The 21,954-nt window shown below is 39.1% G+C and overlaps 1 protein-coding gene across 1 annotated transcript in view; it reads right to left on the bottom strand.

Annotated features, from left to right (window-relative positions):
- THADA (THADA armadillo repeat containing) overlaps positions 1-21,954 on the bottom strand; it is a 3,943,996-nt gene that overhangs the window by 558,297 nt on the left and 3,363,745 nt on the right. The gene's annotated exons all lie outside the window — the stretch shown is intronic.

Raw genomic sequence — 21,954 nt, 5'->3', positions numbered from 1 at the left:
TTCTGCTCAACATCTGAGAGGCTTGGCTGGCTGCTGTTTGCCTACAATCAACTGTGAATTTATTTCCTCTCCATATCTCAGCTGTTTGGCTGGCTGCTGTGTGCCTACAGTCAACTGTATTACAAACTATGTTAAGTACAAACTTGCAGATTTAAAGATAATATTGCATTTCATTTTTCTGTTTATTTATTTGTTTCATATTGTGGTCTCTCTGTCTCTCTGCAATTAGTGGGTGTTGGTGTTGTTTCAAGTTCACTAATAATCAGTGTTTAACTCTTAGCTTAGAGGGTTCTCTGTGCTTATAAGAGTTAGACACATATCTATGAATTTATTTCTGTTCAACATCTGAGAGGCTTGGCTGGTTGCTGTTTGCCTACAATCAACTGTATTACAAGGGGAGTTAAGTACAAACTTGCAGTTTTAAAGATAGTACTGCATTTTATTTTTCTCTTTATTTATTTGTTTCATATTGTGGTGTCTCTGCAGTTAGTGGGGGTTGTTATTGTTTTCCCATCATTGATATTCACTGTTTAACTCTTAGCCTAGAGGGTTTCTCTGTGCTTATAAATTTGACACACATATCTGTGAATTTATTTCCTCTCAGTATCTGAGATGTTTGCCTGGCTGCTGTGTGCCTACAATCAAATGTATTACAAGCTGAGTTAAGTACAAACTTGCAGTTTTAAAGATAATACTGCATTTTATTTTTCCCTTTATTTGTTTCTTATTATGGTCTCACTGCAGTTAGTGTGTGTGTGTGTGTGTGGGGGGGGGGGGAGGGGGTTATTCTTGTCTTCACTTCATTGATAGTCTGTGTTTACCTCTTAGCCTAGAGGGTTTCTCTGTTATGATAAGTGTTAGACACATATCTGTGAATTTATTTCTGCTCAATATCTGAGCTGTTTGGCTGGCTGCTGTGTACCTACAAGCAACTGTATTACAAGCTGAGTTAAGTACAAACTTGCAGTTTTAAAGATAGTACTCCATTTTATTTTACTCTTTATTTATTTGTTTCATATCTTGGTGTCTCTGCAGTTAGTAGGGGTTATTTGTTTTCACTTCATTGATATTCAGTGTTTAATTATTAGCCGAGAGGGTTTCTCTGTGCTTGTAAGTGTTAGATAAATATCTGTGAATTAATTTCTGCTCAATATTTTGAGCTGCTGTTTGCCTACATCAAATGTCTAAAAATGTATCTGGAGCTTTTCTCCCCGGGCCTCCGCTGACAAAGGACCTGTGTCCAGTCAGACTTTCCTAGTAAACAAATGTAAAATAAATAAATAAATATCTGAGTTGTTTGGCTGGCTGCTGCGTGCCTACAATCAAATCTATTACAAGCTAAGTTAGGAACAAAGTTGCAGTTTTAGGTAGTACTGCATTTTATTTTTCTATTTATTTATTTCATATTGTCGTCTACCTGCAGTTAGTGGGGGTTATTGTTGTTTTTTCTTCTGCATGTCCTCCATGTGTTTGCAAGGGTTTCCTCCGTGTGCTCCAGTTTCCTCCCACACCCCAAAGACATGCTGTAGGTAGACTGGACTCTCTAAATTGGCTGTAGGTGTGAGTATGTGCATGTGCGTGTGTGTGTGTGTGTGTGTGTGTGTGTGTGTGTGTGTGTGTGTGTGTGCGCATGTGTGTGTGTGTATGTGTGTATGTGTGTGTGTGTGTGTGCCTCCTTTCTGTGGAAGGTTGGGCACCATGCTGGCTCGACACCGTAAAAGCTCCACTGCCAATAATGAGCAGATAGCTGATCTGCTGTTGTGACCCCTAACCAGAAAAGCCAAAAGAAGAAGTAGAATTGCTTTCACTTCACTGATATTCAGTGTTTAACTCTTAGCCTAGAGGGTTTCTCTGTGCTTATACGTGTTAGACACATATTTGTGAATTTATTTCTGCTAATATCTGAACTGTGTGGCTGGCTGCTGTGTGCCTACAATCAACTGTATTACAAAGCTTAGTTAAGTACAAACTTGCAGCTTTAAAGATAGTACTTCATTTTATTTTTCCCTTTATTTATTTGTTTCATATTCTGGTGTCTCTGTCTCTCTGTAGTTAGTGGGGGATTATTGTTGTTTTCACTTCACTGATATTCAGTGTTCAACTCTTAGCCTAGAGGGTTCCTCTGTGATTATAAGTCTTAGACACATATCTGTAAATTTATTTCTGCTCAATATGTGAGCTGTTTGGCTGGCTGCCGTGTGCCTACAATTATTACAAGCTGAGTTAAGCACAAACTTGGAGATTTAAAGACAGTACTGCATTTTATTTTACTATTTATTTTCTTCATATTGTGGTCTCTCTGCAGTTAGTGGGGGTTATTGTTTTCACTTCATTGATATTTAGTGTTTAACTCTCATAATCATAGAGGAACCCTCTAGGCTAAGTATTAAACACATATCTGTAAATTTATTCTGCTCAATATCTGAGCTGTTTGGCTGGCTGCTGTGTGCCTACAATCAACTGCATTACAAGCTGAGTTAAGCACAAAAATGCAGTTTTAAAGAGAGTACTGCATTTTATTTTTCTCTTTGTTTCATACTGTGGACTTTCTGTCTCTCTGCAGTTAGTGGGGTTGCTGTTGTTTTCACTTCACTGATATTCAGTGTTTAACGCTTAGCCTTGAGGGTTTCTCTCTGCTTATAAGAGTTAGACACATATCTGTGAATTTATTTCTGCTCAATATCTGAGATGTTTGGCTGGCTGCTGTTTGCCTACAATTAACTGCATTACAAGCTGAGTTAAGTACAAACGGGCAGTTTTAAGGATAGTACTGCATTTTATTTTTCTCTTTATTTGTTTCATATTGTGGTGTCTCTGCAGTTAGTGGGGGTAGGTATTGTTTTCACCTCATTGATATTCAATGTTTACCTCTTAGCCTAGAGGGTTTCTCTGTGCTTATAAGTTTTAGACACATACCTGTGAATTTATTTCCTCGCAATGTCTGAGCTGTTTGCCTGGCTGCTGTGTGCCTATAATCAAATGCATTACAAGATGTGTTAAGTACAAACTTGCAGTTTTAAACATAGTACTGCATTTTATGTTTCCCTTTATTTGTTTCATATTATGGTCTTTCTGCAGTTAGTGGGGGGGGGGGGTTATTGCAGTTTTCACTTCATTGATATTCAGTGTTTACCTCTTAGCCTAGAGGGTTTCTCGGTTATGATAAGTGTTAGACACATATCTGTGAATTTATTTCTGCTCAATATCTGAGCTGTTTGGCTGGCTGCTGTGTACCTACAATCAACTATATTACAAGCTGAGTTAAGTACAAACTTGCAGTTTTAAAGATAGTAGTCCATTTTATTTTACTCTTTATTTATTTGTTTCATATTGTGGTGTCTCTGCAGTTAGTGGGGGTTATTGTTTTCACTTCATTGATATTCAGTGTTTAATTATTATCCTAGAGGGTTTTTCTGTGCTTATAAGTGTTAGACACATATCTGTGAATTAATTTCTGCTCAATATCTTGAGCTGCTGTTTGTCTACATCAAATGTCTAAAAATGTATCTGGAGCTTTTCTCCCTGGGCCTCCGCTGAAAAAGGACCTGTGCCCAGTCGGACTTTCCCAGTAAACAAATGTAAAATAAATAAATATCTGAGTTGTTTGACTGGCTGCTGTGTGCCTACAATCAAATCTACTACAAGCTAAGTTAGGAACAAAGTTGCAGTTTTAAAGATAGTACTGCATTTTATTTTTTCTATTTTATTTATTTATTTCATATTGTGGTCGACTTGCAGTTAGTGGGGGTTATTGTTGTTTTTACTTCTGTCTGCATGTCCTCATTGTGGTCGTGTGGGTTTCCCTCATGTGCTCTGGTTTTCTCCCACACCCCAAAGACATGCTGTAGGTGGACTGGACTCTTTAAATTGGCCGTAGGTGTGAGTGTGTGCATGTTTGCTCCTCCTTTCTGTGGAAGGTTGGGCACCAGTCTGCCTCAACACCATAAAAGCTCCACTGCCAATAATGCGCGGACAGGTGATCTGTTGTTTTGACCCCTAACCAGGAAAAGCCAAAAGAAGAAGAATAATTTCTTTCACTTCACTGATATTCAGTGTTTAACTCTTAGCCTAGAGGGTTTCTCTGTGCTTATACGTGTTAGACAGATATTTGTGAATTTATTTCTGCTAATATTTTAACTGTGTGGCTGGCTGCTGTGTGCCTACAATCACCTGTATTACAAGCTGAGTTAAATACAAACTTGCAGTTTTAAAGATAGTACTTCATTTTATTTTTCCCTTTATTTATTTGTTTCATATTCTGGTGTCTCTGAATCTCTGCAGTTAGAGGGGGATTATTGTTGTTTCACTTCACTGATATTCAGTGTTTAAATCCTAGCCTAGTGGGTTCCTCTATGATTATAAGTCTTAGACACATATCTGTAAATTTATTTCTGCTCAATATCTGAGCTGTTTGGCTGGCTGCTGTGTGCCTACAATCAACTGAATTACAAGCTGAGTTAAGCACAAACTTACAGTTTTAAAAAGAGCACTGCATTTTATTTTTTTCTTTATTTGTTTCATATTGTGGACTTTCTGTCTCGCTGCAGTTAGTGGGGGTTGTTGTTGTTTTCACTTCACTGATATTCAGTGTTTAACTCTTAGCCTTGAGGGTTTCTCTGTGATTATAAGTGTTAGATACATATCTGTGAATTTATTTCTAATCAATATCTGGGCTGTTTGGCTGGCAGCTGTGTGCCTACAATCAACTGTATTACAAACTGAGTTAAGTACAAACTTGTAACTTTAAATATACTACTACATTTTATTTTTTCTCTTTATTTGCTTCATATTATGGTCTCTCTGCAGTTAGTGGGGGTTATTGTTTTCACTTCATTGATAGTCAGTGTTTAACTCTTAGCAGAGAAGGTTTCTCTGTGATTATATGTGTTATGTTAGACATGTATGACTATTTCTTCTCAATATCTGAGCTGTTTGGCTGGCAGCTGTGTGCCTACAATCAACTTTATTACAAGCTGTGTTAAGTACAAGCTTCCAGTTTTAAACATAGTACTGCATTTTATTTTTCTGTTTATTTATTTGTTTCATATTGTGGTCTCTCTGTCTCTCAGCAGTTAGAGGGGAGTTATTGTTGTTTTCCCTTCACTGATACTCAGTGTTTAACTTTTAGCCTAGAGGGTTTCTGTGTGCTTATAAGTGTTAGACACATATCTGTGAATTTATTTCTGCTCAATATCTGAGCGGCTTGGCTGGCTGCTGTGTACCTACAATCAACTGTATTACAAGCTGAGTTAAGTACAAACTTGCAGTTTTAAAGATAGCAGTCCATTTTATTTTACTCTTTATTTATTTGTTTCATATTGTGGTGTCTCTGCAGTTAGTGGGGGGTTATTGTTTTCACTTCATTGATATTCAGTGTTTAAGTATTAGCCTATAGGGTTTTTCTGTGCTTATAAGTGTTAGACACATATCTGTGAATTAATTTCTGCTCAATATCTTGAGCTGCTGTTTGCCTACATCAAATGTCTAAAAATGCATCTAGAGGTTTTCTTCCCAGGCCTCTGCTGAAAAAGGACCTGTGTCCAGTCGGATTTTCCCGGTACACAAATGTAAAATAAATAAATATCTGAGTTGTCTGACTGGCTGCTGTGTGCCTACAATCAAATCTATTACAAGCTGTTAGGAACCAAGTTGCAGTTTTAAAGATAATACTGCATTTTTTCTCTTTATTTATTTAATTCATACTGTGGTCTACCTGCAGTTAGTGGGGTTATTGTTGTTTTTACTTCTGTCTGCATGTCCTCCCTGTGGTCGCGTGGGTTTCCGTGTGCTCCGTTTTTCTCCCACATCCCAAAGACATACTGTAGGTGGACTGGACTGTCTAAATTGGCCATATGTGTGAGTGTGTGTGTATGTGTGTGCCCCCCCCTTTCTGTGGAAGGTTGAGCACCGGGCTGGCTCGACACTGTAAAAGCTCCACTGCCAATAATGAGCGGACAGGTGATCTGCTGTTGTGACCCCTAACCAGGAAAAGCCAAAAGAAGAAGAATTGCTTTCACTTCACTGATATTCAGTGTTTAACTCTTAGCCTAGAGGGTTTCTCTATGCTTATACGTGTTAAGACACATATTTGTGAATTTATTTCTGCTAATATCTGAACTGTGTGGTTGGCTGCTGTGTGCCTACAATCAACTGTATTGCAAGCTGAGTTAAGAACAAACTTGCAGTTTTAAAGACAGTACTTCATTTTATTTTTCCCTTTATTTATTTGTTTCATCTTGTGGTCACTCTGTCTCTCTGCAGTTAGTGGGGGGATATTGTTGTTTTCACTTTACTGATATTCAGTGTTTAACTCTTAGCCTAGTAGGTTTCTCTGTACTTATAAGTGTTAGACACATATCTGTGAATTAATTTCTGCTCAATATCTTGAGCTGCTGTTTGCCTACAATCAAATGTCTAAAATGTATCTGGAGCTTTTCTCCCCAGGCCTCCGCTGAAAAAGGACCTATGTCCAGTATGACTTTCCCGGCAAACAAATGTAAAATAAATAAATATCTGAGCTGTTTGGCTGGCTGCTGTGTGCCTACAATCAACTCTGTTACAAGCTAAGTTAAGAACAAAGTTGCAGTTTTAATGATAACACTGCATTTTATTTTTCTCTTTATTTATTTGTTTCATATTGCAGTCTATCTGCAGTTAGTGGGGGTTATTGTTTTTTTCACTTCAGTCTGCATGTCCTCCCTGTGGTCACGTGGGTTTCCTCACTGTGCACCGGTTTTCTCCTACACCCCAAAGACATGCTGCAGGTGGATTGGACACTCTAAATTGGCCCTAGGTATGAGTGTGTGCACCTTCTGTAGAAGGATGGGCGTTGGGCTGGCAAATCGACACCGTAAAAGCTCCACTGCCAATCATGAGTGGACGGGTGATCTGCTGTTGCGACCCCTAACCAGGAAAAACAGAAAGAAGAAGAATTTTTTTTCACTTCACTGATATTCCGTGTTTAACTCTTAGCATAGAGGGTTTCTATGTGCTTAAAAGTGTTAGACACATTTGTGAATTTATTCCTGCTCAATATTTGAACTGTGTGGCTGGCTGCTGTGTGACTACAATCAACTGTAGTACAAGCTGAGTTAAGTACAAACTTGCAGTTTTACAGATAGTACTGTGTTTTACTTTTTCCCTTTATTTATTTGGTTCATTTTCTGGTGTCTCTGTCTCTCTGCAGTTAGTGGGGGGATATTGTTGTTTTCACTTCACTGATATTCAGTAGTTAACTCTTAGCATAGAGGGTTTCTCTGTGCTTATAAGTGCTAGACACATATCTGTGAATTTATTTCTGCTCAATATCTGAGCTGTTTGGCTGGCTGCTTTGTACCTACAATCAACTATATTACAATCTAAGTAAAGTATAAACTTGCAGTTTGAAAGATAGTACTGCATTCTATTTTTGTCTTTGTTTCATATTTTGGTCTCCCTGCAGTTAGTGGGGGGTTGTTGTTTTCACTTCATTGATATTCAGTGTTTAACTCTTATCCTAGAAGGTTTCTTTGTGCTTATAAGTGTGACACATATCTGCAAATTTATTTTTGCTCAATATCTGAGCATCTTGGCTGACTGCTGTATGCCTAGAATTAACTGTATTACAGGTTAAGTTAAGAACAAACTTGTAGTTTTAAAGAAAGTACTGTATTTTATTTTTCTCTTTTATTTGTTTGTTTCATATTGTGGGATTTTTGTCTCTCTGCAGTTAGTGGGGGTTATTGTTGTTTTCACTTCACTTATATTCATTGTTTAACTCTTAGCCTAGAGGGTTTCTCTGTGATTATACATCTTAGACACATATCTGTGAATTTATTTCTGCTCATTATCTGAGCTGTTTGGCTGGCAGCTGTCTGCCTACAATCAACTGTATTACAAGCTGAGTTAAGTACAAACATGCAGATTTAAAAGATAGTACTGCATTTTATGTTTCTCTTTATTTACCTGCTTAATATTGTGGTATTTCTGTCTCTCAGCAGGTAGTGGGGAGTTACTGTTGTTTTCACTTCACTGATATTCAGTATTTATCTCTTAGCCTAGGGGGTTTCTCTGTGATTATAAGTGTTAGACACACATCTGTGAATGTATTTCTTCTCAATATCTGGGCTGTCTGTCTGGCTGCTGTGTGCCTACAATCAACTGTATTACATACAAAGTTAAGTACAAACATGCAGTTTTAAAGACAATACTGCATTTTATTTTTCCCTTTATTTGTTTGATATTGTGATCTCTATGTCCCTCTGCAGTTAGTGGGGAGTTATTGTCCCTTTCTCTTCACTGACATTCAGTGACTAACTCTTAGCCTAGAGGTTTCTCTGTGCTTATAAGTGTTAGACACATATCTGTGAATTTATTTCTACTCAATATCTGAGCTGTTTGGTTGGCTGCTGTGTGCCCACAACCAACTGTATTACAAGCTGAGTTAAGTATAAATTTGTGGTTTTAAAGATAGTACTGCATTTTATGTTTCTCTTTATTTATTTGTTTCATATTGTGGTCTATCATATTGTGGTCTATCTGTCTCTCAGCAGTTAGTAGGGAGGCTATTGTTGTTTTCACTTCATTGATATTCAGTGTTTAACTCTTAGCCTAGAGGGTTTCTCTGTGCTTATAAACGTTAGACACAGATCTGTGAATTTATTTCTGCTCAATATCTGAGCTCTGTGGCTGGCTGCTCTGTGCCTACAATCAACTGTATTACAAACTGAGTATAGTATTGCATTTTATTTTTCCCTTTATTTATTTGTTTCATCTTGTGGTCCCTCTGTCTCTCTGCAGTTAGTGGGGGCGTTATTGTCATTTTCACTTCACTGATATTCAGTGTTTAACTCTTAGCCTAGAGGGTTTCTCTATGATTATACGTCTTAGACACATATGCGTGACTTTATTTCTTCTCAATATCTGGGCTGTTTGGCTGGCTGCAGTTTGCCTACAATCAGCTTTATTACAAGCTGTGTTAAGTACAAACGTCCAGTTTTAAACATAGTACTGCATTTTATTTTTCTGTTTATTTATTTTTTCATATTGTGGTCTTTCTGCCTCTCAGGAGTTAGTGGGGAGTTATTGTTGTTTACACTTATGAAGGCTGCAAGCCTAGCCAGATAGAATTGTGCAGAAAATTCTATCATTTGTAAATATGAATGTTGAACTACAGACTTGTTTTCTTAATTGAAAGAAAATACCGTGAAATGTTGAACTACAATTTTGTTTTCTTAAATGAAAGAATATGCTGTGAAATATTGAACTTAAAACAATGTAGCAACATTGCCCTCTGCTGTAAAGAAAGCTAAGTCAAGCATTTCTTGTCTGTCCTTTGAAGTTAAAATTATTTCATGTCTGTCCCTTTGAAGTTAAAATTTGGAGTCGATGAGTCTGGAGTGAAGCATCCTGCCTATTGTTTTAATTTTGAGTTTACATGTTGAATGTCTTTTGTTGCCTGCAGGTGTAAGATAACAAGAATGTAGTATCTGTCAGGCTGGGAACCCGAGGAAAGTGCAAAAAATGATGTAATGGGAACCAGGACTGAAGATAGTAATTTAAACAGAGAGAATCAGAAGGCATTAAGCATTTTTGTCTTGACCATCCAACTCATCAGCACTGCCTGTGTTTTATATGCAAGTTATCTTAGATTTGAGTTTTCTCTTAGAAATGGCTAGAAATTACAAAGATTAGACTGCTTTTTCTGTGATGTCAGAACTGTATTACTGAGTTATTATAAGCATTTCTCTGTGATCTCTGAACTCTTGACTAGCACTGTGTTGTAAAAAGTATTATCTTGTGTTTTTATTATTTATTGTTATTAAATATTTTAGAACCTTTCAACTGTGAACACATTTGTGTACATTGAATATTATGGAGTTTACTGTCCAAGTCACTCCAAATAAGCCTTGACTGTTTAGCCACACTTACCAGTTGGATAATAATATTGCACAGTAATAATTGGATACCCTTTCATAAGGGCTTTAAAGTAGCTGATAAAATTAGGTGGGTGGTGGCAAGTGGTACTACCATACAGTCTGGGTGAAAGGGTCACAGCTGGAGAACCTGTGCCAGCCTTCCCCAGAAGTGTCTCTGTGGTTGTATAAACTCTTATCTCAAAGTGTGTGTGTGTGTGTGTGTGTGTGTGTGTGTGTGTGTGTCAGCTACTTGGACAGGGACACGAAGCACTGGTTGGACAGAGAGGTTGCTGGAGATTTTAGCTTGCCCAGCTGTCTGAGATCTGGATCCAACAGCTCTGCCAGTGGGGAGTCTTATCAGGGACCTGGAGAGCAAGGGATGGGCCAGCCCCAGACTGACTGTGATCTCTGTGTGCTCTTAAGGGAAGTTGCACTTTACTGTGTATATTTGTTATCCTTTCTTCATATATGAGACACCCTCTCTGGTGTTAGTGGTGAGGATTGAGGCTCCTTGATTGCTGGGCCTGGGCACAGGCGTCACAAACTGTATGGCAGAAATCTGTAGTTGCTTGCTTGTTATCATTATTCAGTGCTAGGCTAGGGAGGCAAGGTATACCTAGTGTTTTAGCAGATGCTAACAGCAGAAATCTGTCTGTTGTTCCTCAGAATTGTGCAAGTGTTGCTTGTTGTTATCATTATTATATTCTAGCAGATGCTAACGGCAGAAATCTATGATTTCTCAGAACTGTAAGTGTGTATATGTTGCTTGCTTGTTATCATTATTCAGTGCTAGGCTAGAGGGGAGAGTTTGACATAGTGTTTTAGCAGACGGTAACGTCAGAAATTTATCTATGGTTCCTCAGACCTGTGTACGTGTTGCTTGTTGTTATCATTATTCTAACAGATGCTAACAGCAGAAATCTTATCTATGGTTCCTCAGAACTGTTTACATGTTGCTATCGTTATTCTAACAGACGCTAAAGGCAAAAATCCTATCTATGGTCCCTCAGAACTGTGTATGTATTGCTTGTCAGTGCCAAATCTATGGTTCTAGACAGAGTCAGAAATCTATTTTAGGTAGAGATATTCATGGCGATAGTTATTGCTGCCAGTGCCAGTCCGTTTAAGCAGAGTGGTTCATGGTGATTTAAATAGAGTGGTTATTTGCAGACTTATTCAATGCACTCATTTGCAGAACTATTCAGTGGCAATTTAAGGTGTGTGTGCACTCATTTGCAGAACTATTCGGTGGCGATTGGCAGAAATCTATCTATGGTTACTCAGAACTGTGTATGTGTTGCTTGCCAGTGCCAAATCTATGGTTCTATAAAGAGTCAGAAATCTATTTATTTAAGCAGAGTGAGGGATGGGCCAGCCCCAGACTGACTGTGCCAGTCCATTTAAGCAGAGTGACTAGTGGGTTTTTTGCAAAACTATTCAGTGGCAGTTTAAGGTGTGTGTGCACTCATTTGCAGAACTATTCAGTGGCAATTTAAGGTGTTTGTGCACTTATTTGCAGAATTATTCAGTGGCAATCTAAGGTGTGTGTACACTCATTTGCAGAACTATTCAGTGGTGATTGGCAGAAATCTATGTTTCCTCAGAACTGTGTATGTGTTTTGCTTGCTGTTATTATTCTAACAGATGCTAATGGCAGAAATCTATTTGTGGTTCCTCAGAACTCTGTATGTGTTGCTTGCCAGTGCCAAATCTGTGGTTCTACACAGAGTCAGAAATCTATTTAAGCAGGCAGTTTTGCAGAACTATTCAGTGGCAATTTAAGGTGTGTGAGAACTATTCAGTGGCAATTTAAGATAGTGTGTGTGTGTGTGTACAAGTTGTGTGAGAACTATTAAGTGGTGATACAATGTAGGTGTGATATTTGCCTCATGTAACTTTTGGTCTGTTCCTCTTAACATTTGTGGTTTTCTAGCAAATCAGTGAGAACTGAATTCACTAAATAATGATAGCCATTTAAGTTTCAGTCTTCCTATCTCCCCCAATAAATTTTGGCTTTCCCAGATTTCTTGTGCATAATAGTTATTAGGAGGAGAGAAGTTTAGTGCTCCTTATGCCAAGTCAGTCTGTGTTGTTAGTAGCACAACAGGTACAATACTTGCTTTTGATGCAGAAGGGAGTGAGTTCTACTCCCCTGGTTTGTAGCTGGATTGCTGATACTGTACTGTGTTGTACTTTTAAAGGGGGTGGATGCTGCAGTCCTGAGAATGTCCTGTTTGGTAGAGATACCTAGTAACTATGAACCTGTTATCAGTTTGCCATTCATTCCCTATATTACTAGCTTATAATTTTTATTCTAACATAGGCAATTTATTCCTCAAAGGCAACAGGCACTTTATTTGTAGATGAAACTATGAAATATAAAGTTGTTTGCTAGCAATAACCTCTTAATTAGTTACAGATCTCTTTAATGTGAAATTATTTCAATGACTTTTACTTCTGCAAAGATTTTGCATATTTACTTATACTGGGAGATTGTAGAAGTTTGAGCAGACTTTTATGATGCAAATCTTCTGAATTGTCATTATTGGTTTATGCATTTTGTTTCATTGCTTACTAGAAAAATGTTCAAAACAGTAAATTTAACATGTGCTCTAACAAGTGTGATGTATTATACAAGGAATATAATTTAATACAATTAAGAAGGTGTGTCAAAGAACACATGTATGTTTTGTGTGCAAGGGGCCTATGATTTGAAAACAGCCCAAAGGTATTCTTTATCAGCCATTGGCTTGATGCAATTTCTTTGAATGTGGGTTTCAATGCTGTTTTAATGAATGAGACTTTCAAGGGCAGAGAAGTTCATAGGTTTGTTCTAGGCTAATGGCCCTGGAGACTTTGCAAGCCTAGCCCAGAGGATTACCTTGGCATCATACCACCCGACTTTAGTTCCCAGTGTCTCTGTTGAGTAGAGCCACTGGGGTGATCCCAGGAGTGAATTTTCTATTTCCAATCCACTCATCAAGATTTCTCTTGAAGAGGGTCAGTGAGGTGCTCTGCTTGACATGTATGGGAAGTCTATTCCATAGCATGGACAGTCTCTGTGTTATGAACCTGTCCCTCCAGCACATTCTGTTGATTGTGGTAATGAGGTTGAGATCTCTGGAGCATGTAGTGCGGAAGGATTGGCATTTCTTTAGATGCAGCATTTCTAACAGAGCTGGGTCAAACATGGCTTTGTAATTCAAGCAGAGATTGCCTCTAAGTAGGTGATATGAGACAAAGAATAGTTGGAGTTTTTTTGAGTCTGTCCATGTAGGACAAGAGTTTAAGGCCTAGAATCCTCTTTGTGAGGTACTTTTGTGGCCTCTCCAGTTGTTGCAGGTGTCTATTGAGGTACATGCCAAATGGTGCAGTGTACTCAATGATTGGCCTAATGAGGGAAGAGTAGAGAGAGACAATGACCTCTTTCTTTCTGGATGCAAAACCCTCAGTAATGAGATGTGCTGCATAGAAGGACTTTCTGACCACAGTGGCAATGTGGTGGTCAAAAGAGAGGTTGCTGTCAACCTCTTTTCCCAGATCTCTCATAATACCTTCTGTGTTCAGTGGACTACTATCAATGTGGTAATTCATGGGAACCGGGTTTTTCACAAAGGGTATGACGACGCATTTTTTGGCATTGAGCTTAAGGCCGTAGTTTTGACAACAGTCCTTGGTCTCAGTGAGACTTTTCTGTAGGATGTCAACATCAGTTGGGGAGTTAATAATAGCTCCCAACTTGCAGTCATCTGTGAACTTTGCTAGCCAGAGTCCCTTCGTATTGGCCTGGAGTTCAGAGAAGTAGATACCAAAAAGGAGAAGACCCAGGACCGAACCCTGTGGGACTCCACTTGTGACTAGTCGGCAGCCTGAATTGGAGTCATCTACTTTCACACTGTGGGTTCTATCTGTGAGCCAATTTGCAACCCACCGGTGATACAGGGGTTGATGCCTAGCTTAGTGAGTTTTTCTATGATTCTTGAGTGAGGAATGATATCAAATGCTTTTGCCAGATCAAGGTAGGCTGTATGAACCACCTTGACTTCATCCACAGCTCTGGTAACTGACTCATAGAAGTTGACCAAGTTCAGCAGGCATGATCTACCCTTCACAAAACCAAACTGTGTGCGATCCAGAGTTTGGAGATTCCCTATATCCTTGTATCTGAAGTAGTTAACTTCATTTATCTGCAACCTGTGGGTATTCGGATCCATATTGGATCCGAGCCGGCAACATTTTGCAAGCATCTGCTTGAAGCTCCTCCCCTTACCCATAACCCCTCACATCTCCTACCTTCCCTCAGATCTCATTTGTCGCTTCATGCATAAGCATTGTCGTCTCTTTAGCTCCAAGTTGGGTGTAGTAAGTGGAAGGTTTTTTCTAATATATTTAGTGTGTGTGTGTGTGTGTGGTCGATTATCAACCCTTTCCTCCCCTTCGTTGTTCGTCGGTTTTCTGTTCAAAAAAAAAAGAAAGTAGTTTAAAAAGTTTGTAAGATAGTGTGTAGGCCTAACCCGACCTTAGTGTGTGTGCGTTAGTTCTTGGTATAGTTTTGGCTGAGTGGGTTTTTGTGATGGCTGAGCAGCCAAAAACAACCTTTAAAAAATGCACAGAGTGTGGCCACAAGCTTTCACCGGCTGATGGCCACACTCTGTGTGTTATTTGCCTGGGTGTTCCCCACCTATCTTTGCCTTGTACTGTGTGTGCAGGGTTCAACCCTAGGGCATTGAAGGAAAGGAAGGCAAAGCTAGTAGCTTAGGGCCTGCTACCAGTTTCTGTCTTGGACACGGCAACCTCGGCCCTGGCTTCAGTAGCCGATCAACCCCCAGGCTGGGACTCAACCTCCCTCTAAGCCTTCTGAGGTGGGGACAGAGTTTGTAGATTCCCTATATCCTTTTTATTAGGTCCATGCTGATGCGTTCCATAGCTTTGCATATCAGACTCATCAGGCTAATGGGGCGATAGTTCCCAGGGTCTGTAGTTGCTCCTCCTTTGTGGAGACGGATGACTGTAGCAGTGTAGAATTCGGTAGGGACAAAGCCTGAGGCTGTTATGGTGCTAATTTCATCTTTGGAATACCACCTAAAAAAGGCACTATAGGGGTGGCAAGAGCCTTGGCCAGTATCCGGAAGCCCATGGGTGACAGATGCAGGCCTTCTCTGGAAAAGCATCGAGGTCTGTCAGTCACGTCATCCCAGGCAGACAGATACTGGATCTCCTTAGAATGACACCAGAAATTTAGCCAGCTGTTGAAATCAATCATTTTCTGCTTGCACTGTGGTATCATTCTGGGTGATGGTAGGATGCTGCTCAGGGCTAGGGCCATAACCACCTCGACTACGTAATCCAAGAGCTCCTCCATGTCTCTTTTCCTGTAGTCCAGGGAGGTACGTCTCAGGCATTCACACCCACAGGTACAATGACAGAGTCATATTTGTACCTTTTGTTGAGGGACTGAGTGCGTGCATTATGTGGCTTATGTGGCAGATCCTGGCACTTGACAGGCAGCTGATTTTTACTTTCTCCCTATTCAACCTAGTGAGTGGGACATCAGTGTGCCTCACTATCAAGTCACCTACAATTAGTGTGTTGGGCATGCTGTTTTGCCTTAGGGGTTTTGGTTGAGTGACACACTGTTTAGGAGAGTTTTGTCTCGTGATTAATGTTGTGTTGTGGTGGTCGAGTGCGTTTCTGCCTTGGAGGCCTTTGGTGTTTGGGTAGATTTTTACTGAGAGCCTCCGTGAAGGTGGGTGTGTGGTTTGTGTCTTTATGTGAAGGCAGTGCTAGTGTGTGTTCTGGAGGGCTATGTGTTCCATGTGGTGTGGTGCAAGTGTTGACCTTCTCCTCTTGACCAGCTATTCCAGTCTTGGCTGGAGAGTGCATGGCTTCCAGTTTGGATATATAAGTGCATCTCTCGCAAGTCTGAGTATTATGAAGGAAGAGAAGAGGGTTGCTGGTGTACATGAGGCAGTTGCTGCATTGCCTCAGGATGCCCAAGTTCACCAGGTTAATAGGAGAGCACAGGTAACTGACCTTTAGACATGCCTGGAGGGGTGGGCATTAATAATAAGTACTGGAGCGGTTTCCTTATAGAACGTTTAGTGCTGGTAGCACTTTTGTGTGCTACAAGAAGTCTGGTAAAGTGCTAGACTAATAAGCTAGTAAAGGTGCAGGAGGGAAGAGAACTAGCAGATCTAAGGGAAAAGTTGAAGAGCAGACTGGCACCACTCAGAAGCTTAAGTACAGTCCTGAATACAGCAAATCTGTATCTGGACTAGACTAGTTACAGGAAAGGCAGGAAACAAGCTTAGAATTTTTTTTCAGAAAAACAGCTAAAACAGCACTAAAAACAATTCAACTGCAGTGCATGCTAGCACACTTGAGTGTGTAGCAATATTAAAGCAAATACAGTTTAAATAAATGCATTTTATTCAAACTGTATTCTGAACTGAATTCAGTTATTGCTTTATTCAACTCTGAACAGGTAAAACGCCAAAAAATATAATTATCAGCTGAGAAGCACACTCAGACAGAACACACGGAGATCCCAGCAATTTTTTTTTTTTTTTTTTTTTTTTTTAGTAACGTGGAAAGGAGAAACAGAAGATAATTCAAGGTTAAGGACCTAAGTGGGGTGGCCTTCTCGAATGTTCTCTCTGTATTAGGTAGAATGAGCTAATGACACTAGACTAGGACAGAACTGGGATAGAGCTGAACAGATGGGACTGGTACGAGTTTCTGAAGTCAAAATATGATCTCACTATACTTGGTTGAGTGAGCAAATGAGTTGGACACAGGAGGACTGTTCAAGCACAAATTTACAGGAGAGGCGGGCAATTCCAAAGCCACCAAGAGTAATACCACAACAAGAACAGGGAGGGGTGGGGGGTGGGAAACTAACTGCAGAAAGACAAAGAGACCACAGTATGAAACAAAAAATAGAGAGAAAAATAAAATGCAGTACTATCTTTCAAACTGCAAGTTTGTTCTTAACTTAGCTTGTAATACAGGTGATTGCAGGCACACAGCAGCCAGCCAAACAGCTCAGATATTGAGCAGAAATAAATTCAAAGATATGTGTTTAACACGTATAATCAGAGAAACCCTCCAAGGCTAAGAGTTAAACACTGAATATCAGTGAAGTTAATACAATAATAACCCCCACTAACTGCAGAGAGACAGAGAGACCACTTAATGAAACAAAAAATAAAGGGAAAAATAAAATGCAGTACTATCTTTAAAACTGCAAGTTTGTTCTTAACTTAGCTTGTAATACATTTGATTGTAGGTACACAGCAGCCAGCCAAACAGCTCAGATACTGAGCAGAAATAAATTTACAGATATGTGTCTAACACGTATAATCACAGAGAAACCCTCTAGGCTAAGAGTTAAACACTGAATATCAGTGAAGTAAAAACAGCAATAACCCCCAGTAACTGCAGACAGACAACAATATGAAACAAGTAAATAAAGAGAAAAATAAAATGCAGGACTATCTTTAAAACTGCAAGTTTGTTCTTAACTTAGCTTGTAATACAGCTGATTGTAGGCACACAACAGCCAGCCAAACAGCTCAGATATTGAGCAGAAATAAATTCACAGATATGTGTCTAACACTTATTATCACAGAGAAGCCCTCTAGGCTAAGAGTTAAACACTGAATACCAATGAAGTGAGAACAATAACAACCCCCCCCCCACTAACTGCAGAGAGACCACAATATGAAACAAATAAACAGAAAAATAAAATGCTGTACTGTCTTTAAAACTGCAAGTTTGTACTTAACACAGCTTGTTATACAGTTAATTGTAGGCACACAGCAGCCAGCCAAACAGCTCAGATATTGAGCAGAAATAAATTCACAGATATGTGTCTAACACTTATAAGCGCAGAGAAGCCCTCTAGGCTAATAGTTAATCACTGAATATCAGTGAAGTGAAAATAACAATAACCCCCCACTAACTGTAGAGAGACAGTCCACAATATGAAACAAATAAATAAAGAGAAAAATAAAATGCAGGACTATCTTTAAAACTGCAAGTTTGTTCTTAACTTAGCTTGTAATACAGTTGATTGTAGGCACACAACAACCAGCCAAACAGCTCAGATATTGAGCAGAAATAAATTCACAGATATGTGTCTAACACTTATTATCACAGAGAAGTCCTCTAGGCTAAGAGTTAAACTCTGAATATCAATGATGTGAAAACAACCATAACCCCCCCCCCCCCACTACCGACAGAGAGACCACAATATGAAACAAAGGAAAAATGCAGTACTGTCTTTAAAACTGCAAGTTTGTACTTAACTCAGCTTGTAATAGCGTTGATTGTAGGCAAACAGTAGCCAGCCACACAGCTCAGATATTGAGCAGAAATAAATTCACAGATATGTGTCTAACACTTATTAGCACAGAGAAACCCTCTAGGCTAAGAGTTAAACACTGAATATCAGTGAAGTGGGTGAAATTGGGTAATGACCCTATTTCTACAAAGTGTTTCTTATTTGTTAGTGAAGGTTTATGTGGCCTACTGTAAAGATATAAGAGAAACAGTAGAGTGGGGAGTTCTGATGGCAGAGAATGTAAGGCATAGATATCCTTTCAGGGGTCTGTAAAAGAAAGAGAACTGGGATAGGTCTCTTAGTCTGTCTTGGTAGCCAGCGTTTTTATGGCCAACAATCATTTTCATTACCAACCTTTGGGGCCTTTATAGCTGCATGCCATATCTGGCTATGGATATGTTCAAAAGTCACAATACTCAATAACTGGTCTAACTAGGACAGAGTACAAAGGGACAATGACATCCTTTGACCCAGATGAGATACAGTTGGAAATCAGTTGTGCTATATAGAAGATTCTCCTAACTACTGTTGCAACACAGTAGTCAAACATGAAGCAACTGCAGACCCATGTGCCAAGATCCCTGACTACCATGTTACTGTGTTCATGTGGTGTGGGGTAATGGCTATGCTGTAATTTGTAAATGAGGGATGTTTCATAAAGATGACAACGCTGTTTTTTTTTTAACTGAGCTTGAGCCTTTTTTCTATACATCATTGCTTTGTAAGGACTAGTTCTTGCTGAAATAGTTCTGCATTAATGAGGAAAAAATGACAACACCCAGCTTGCAGTCACTGTACAAGCACTAAGCATGAGGTACTCCACTGTTTTTTTTCTTTCTTTCTAAAGTGGCATCTGCCACCTTAATTGTGTGAGTGTTGTGTGTCAACCAGTTTGCAATCCATCTTTCTATATAAGGATCTACCTTTACTTCTTTTAGTTGTTTACAATGCAAGTAGAGGTACACTGTTAAAGGCCTTAGTTAGATCCAGAAAGTTGTGTAGGCTGACTGGCCACTGTTTACTGTTTCTGTAACCTTTTGTCCTTGACAAAACCTATTTGTGTGCCCAGTTGTAACAGATTTTTAATATAATAGTTTAGGAAGTTTGATAAAATATGCTCCACCGCCTTGAAAATTAGTCTAGTTAGGCTGATGAGTATGTAACTCTCGAGGTCAATGGAGGGCCTCGGTCATGCAGAGGCACCACCATAATTGTTTTCCTAATGTCAGGGGCTTACTTTGTGCATAGACTTAAGTTAAACAATTGCAACAGGGGTTCAGTGAGGGCATATCTCATGCTATTACTTTGGTATCCAGGCAAACTGTCCTGGCTCATGAAATTAGTATTAGATTGTACATTCAGGACATATTCTGTGGTGCTCTTGGGGGTTTTGTTAAACTTTCCTGACTGCTTCTTGAACAAAATTAACACTAAACTATCTGCAAGGATATTCTGCTTCTTGAACAAAATTAACACTAAACTATCTGCAAGGATATTCTATGTCTTTAGGGTCAGAGGGGGCAATGCCATTTTGAATCAACTCTACACGTTGCAAGGTATTATTTCTTAGTTTCCTCCTGTAAAGAAAGAATGACTTACAGTTATATTTGCCATCTGATGTCAGTTTCAGTTCATGTTTAACTTTGATCTTTCTGACAGCTGCTTTAGATCCTTGTGGATTTGTTTGATTAAGTTTTGACTGGAGTAGATTATAATGGGACTTTAAAACTTTTTCTCTATATTTTTTTATAAAGCTTATTTATAATGGTGGACCAAAAACTTGGCTTACTTATTTTCAATTCTAGTTGGTTTTAGTGGATTTCTAGATCTATACACTTGCGTAGGAGTACCGTTCAGAAAAAAAAATAGCAGATGAAGTTTCATGGGAAGTTGTGCAACTGCAAGCTAAATTAGACAACTTATAGAATTTAATCAAGTCTCTATGTTTAAAATCCCTGACTTCAGAATTGTTTATCATTGTGGGTTAAAAAGAAGGCTACTAATTTGCAGTCCAATTTAACCTGGAATGCAGACATTAAAGGTCTGATATATTTGGAGGCAATTTTGGTGAGGATAAGATCCAGAATGTTCCAGCCCCTAGCTGAATAATTAACGATTCATTTTAAGGTGTTATGTACTAGATCTAGGAATCTTTTGGTGCACCCAACATTAGAGATGTAGGTGTATTACATAACTGAAGGATAAGTGAAATCACTCAACAGCAACATCTTACTAATTATCCCCTAGCTAACCTTGCTTTCTACTCTTAGCCTGATCACATGCCTGGAAATATGTAAATATACTTCATCTGATTTACTAATGCACTGTTACTTATACAGCTGATTAGCTCTTTCAAAATACTGTTTTACTGTTTCTATAAGTACCGAACTTTACTGTAGCCTCCCTTATTTTTCACTTTGAGCTTATATTCTTAATTTTTGCCTCTGTAGAACCAAATCTGGGACTGAAATTGGTTAGTTTTGGATGGCACCTTACCTCAGTAAACAAACATAAATAAATAAATCACCCAATATAAAGATGCAAACTGATGAGGGCAATTCATTAAGTACATTTATGACTCTATCATGGTCTAGTGCGGACATGGATGGTATCCTATAGTAGATTATAAACTGATAATTGTTCTTATTAACAGTAAGATACAGTTCAGTAAGTTTAGTATTGGGGTTAAGGGGAACTTGCCTAGAAGAGATATTATCACTGACAAATATGGAGATGCTTCATCAGTGTCCCTCAGGACTGAAAGCAAGGTGAGTATCAAATCCAGGTGAGGAGAGAGTTCCATTTTTACACTGATACTAAGTTTTAATTTCAGTGCAGACATGGATGTGTTCTAAATACAGGACAGCCTCAAGATCAGGCAGTTTGTTGTTAAGACTTCTGGCACTGAGAACAGCAATCCTGATGCAGTCAGAATTAGGATTTGTAATGTCACAATTTACAATGTGGAATGTTCAGTAGTCAGACTTGGTCTAAAATATGCACTACAGGTGTGGTGAGTGCTTTTTCTAATACGAGGAAGCCATGGAGCAAGAGATAAATGCCATCTCTAGCGAAGCAAGATGGCCTATCTTCCATCTCCTTCAAGGATAAAACATACTAGACCCTCCTATAATCACACCAACTATGTAGCCAATTGCTGACGTCAGTTATCTTGTGTTTGCATTTAGGTATCACATTCTGGGTGAGGGCAGGATACCATTCATGGTCAAAGTCTTGCCTGTATCTAACCCATACATGGTGAGATTCAACATTTATCTCTGTATAACCCTCAAGGTTGAGCACCAGAGGACATTCACTCCAACAAGACCCGTCAATAAGTCATATTTTATATTTGCTTGATGTGAGGGACTGAAGAGCCCTTGTGACATCATGGTTCCTGGTGCTGGAGAGACAAGTAACTGTCACCATGTGCTCGTTCAACCTTATAAGTAGGGTGTCTGTGTGTTTGACCACATTTTCCATTTGGTGTGGAGTAGTCACCAATTATTAGAACATTTCTTCTTACTTTCTCTGAGCTTGTGGTAGTGGAAGACTTATGGACCCACCGGCTGGTGACTCTGCGTAAGTTAGAGTGGTGATGTTGCGGTAATGCATTTATGCAAAGATTTGATCCTTCTAAATCTCTGAGACTTGAAAGTGTTTAACAACTTCAGTATAGGATGCTTTGGTGGGTACAAGTTTGTATGTTGATAG

This window comes from Protopterus annectens, chromosome 6.part0 (assembly GCF_019279795.1).
Source record: "Protopterus annectens isolate FY-2018-M chromosome 6.part0, PAN1.0, whole genome shotgun sequence".
Taxonomy (NCBI): domain Eukaryota; kingdom Metazoa; phylum Chordata; order Ceratodontiformes; family Protopteridae; genus Protopterus; species Protopterus annectens.
Note: the sequence above shows the minus strand (reverse complement) of the source record. Positions and strands in the feature narration are given on the sequence as shown.